This window comes from Arachis ipaensis, chromosome B08 (genome assembly GCF_000816755.2).
Source record: "Arachis ipaensis cultivar K30076 chromosome B08, Araip1.1, whole genome shotgun sequence".
Lineage (NCBI taxonomy): Eukaryota > Viridiplantae > Streptophyta > Magnoliopsida > Fabales > Fabaceae > Arachis > Arachis ipaensis.
In genome coordinates, this window is record NC_029792.2 from 6,782,525 (window position 1) to 6,785,146 (window position 2,622).

General features: G+C 36.0%; 1 long non-coding RNA gene across 1 annotated transcript in view; it reads left to right on the plus strand.

Annotated features, from left to right (window-relative positions):
- LOC107613062 overlaps positions 955-2,622 on the plus strand; it is a 3,212-nt gene continuing 1,544 nt past the window's right edge. The window contains exon 1 of the long non-coding RNA XR_001613904.2: positions 955-1,400. This is a non-coding gene — a long non-coding RNA (uncharacterized LOC107613062). The remainder of the gene's footprint in view (positions 1,401-2,622) is intronic.

Genomic DNA, 2,622 nt, shown 5'->3' on the forward strand with positions numbered 1-2,622 from the left:
TTAGGTGCTTTGCTGAAAAACAAATATGTTGGATCTCCCCAAACTCTACCTTCATTAAGCTCAATTCTGATGGCTCTATTACAAAAGACGGTCAGGAGGCTTGCAGATGTATATTAAGAGACCATGAAGGCAATTTTTGTCTTGTTGTAGTGCAAATCTAGGTAACTTTACGGTGACTTTAGAAGATGTTTGAGGTATTCTGTTAGGATTGGACTTAGCTCTAGACCTTGGACACATGAATGTTTGCATGAAGGTGGATTCTAAAATAGCAGTAAGTCTTTGCCTTCAAAAAACCATAGAGTTACACTCTACAAGAGTATTAGTTTTGGCTATTAAAGATCATTGCAGTAGGCCAAGCAATTAGAACATCGTCCATGAGTTTTGAGAAGCGAATGCTTGTGCAGATAGATTGGCATGACAAGGACATGAGCTTTAGTTGGGATGTCAGTTCTTCTTCTCTATTCCCTCGTGTATTTATTTAAGTTTTCATGGAAACTTCATTGAAACTACTTTCTCTAGGATAATGTCTGTCTAGTTTTCTTTCTTTTTGGGATTTATGTCCCGATGTCTATAAAAAAAGATCAAAATCTTCAATTGCTTGCCATCATTTTCTAGCATTGCTGAAAAACTTGCAACTAGTTAGTCTTTGAAAGCTCTACTTTAATTTGTCATTCTTGCAAGTTCTGCCAAGTTGCTCTATAAAATTTAGAGAATCCCCATCTTAGTTGATCATATTCATGTGAAAAACTCTTAGGGTGTGTGTGGTTGGGGAATATTAGAATATTTCCACAAATATTTAGATGAGAATATCGTATTCCCATGTTTGTTTCAAAGTTAAAAATATATTCCCATGTAACTTTTATTCCCTGGAATCAAAATAGCACCAATTTTATTCCCATCTTTCTCCTGGTTATCTTTAATTCCAATAGGAATGGAATGTGTATAATAAAGTAAAAAGACTAAATTTTCCTTACTAAACTAACCTTAACCCTTCCTCTTCATATTTTTCCTTCTCATTTCATCAGAAAACCAAACCCTAGCAGAGCCCATCGTCCATGAAAACCAAACCCTAGCAGTGCCCAAATTCATGGAGGCTCCACCGGTGTCGGCTTCGCCTCACCGCCGATTTAGATTTGCACGACCACCGCGCACCTCATTCTAGAAGGAAGATTCACTGCTTCTACGCTTGTTTTGTTTGCGTTCGTGTTTCCTCTTCTGCCACTCCGAGGTCGTGCGTAAGGGCGATGAGCTCGATTTCTCCGTTGGATTCACTTCAACTTCGTTCCCGCTCGATAACTTCTTCGTGTCGCCAAGGTGCGGCTGCAGATTGAACTGCAATGATGAAGACAACAACGAATTCAGAGTGAGGAAGCTTAAGTTAAGGATTTCGTGTCGCCAAGGTGCAGTTGGAAAATTTTTTATTTTTTAGAAATTTAATTAGGTTTCTCTGTGGATGTTGTGTTGCTTACAATTGAATAGTGTTATGGTAAATCAATTGCATATTTTGATTCGTAACAGTGTATTTTGTTTTCTAGAAAATGATTTGCATTTGGCTTGAGCTAGGTTGAATGGGCTATGCTGTGCTCAATGCTGGCTGAAATTAGTACTAGTTATTTTGTTTTGGTGGGGCCTAACTTCTCCCGTTAATGATTTCTTAGTTAGTAAACTAGCTAATTAGGATTTGGCTTGTTGCTTGGACTAGCATTGTGTAATCTATACATTTGTTGACTATGACTGAAATATTTCAGTTAGAGGTTGGGAAAGGATCTTCTAAGCTGGTTTGATTGAGAATTATATGTTATGATTTTGCCAGTTGTTTAAATGAAATAAAATTTGAATGATGTTTGGTTAATGCTTAACTTACTTGATTGGAAAAATTGTCAAGGGGTGCTTTGGTGCCTCATTGCTTAAAGCTTTTAAATGTTCCAATATGGAGAAGGATATGTTGTGATGCTGATTTTCCCTCTTATCTCTTTCATCCTCTTCTAGCAATTGCATGTGGTGCTTATTAATGTGCAAGAGTTTCTATGACAGTTTTTTTTCCTTGAACCTATTGTTTTTGTTATTGATTCTTATAATCTCCAAATAGATCCTGCTACTGCTAGTGCAAGTCAGAGCAATAGAGAGGAAGTAGATGTTTGGTTAGTCTTTGTAGGCAATGTGAGCAGTCTCTTCCCCTATTTACATCAAAAGCTTTCTTTCCTGCTTAATTGTCTCATTCTCGTGATAAATAATATGGTTAAGTATGTTAATGAAATTAAATGTTTCGTGAATGTAAAATGTATGTAAAAAGCCAGACGAATATATGTCAACTAGGAACTTATGATAGATATTAGCATCGGCATAATGTTCTTGTTGCAATGAGTGCTATCTTTATGGCCAAGGCCAAATAACTTGAAATTTAATTTGCAGGGCAAGTGAAAATTCATGGTAAAGTTTGATGTGCATTAAGTTAGAATAATATGTTATGTTACTCTGATTATTGGTCTATTGCATTAAGCATTATGTGCTCCTATTTATATAAATATATTGTTTATGTGTACTAGCATGGTAACAAGTTAAAATATGTCATAATACTCTGGTGCACTATTTATAGCCTTGATGGTTGATTGTTTATGTCTA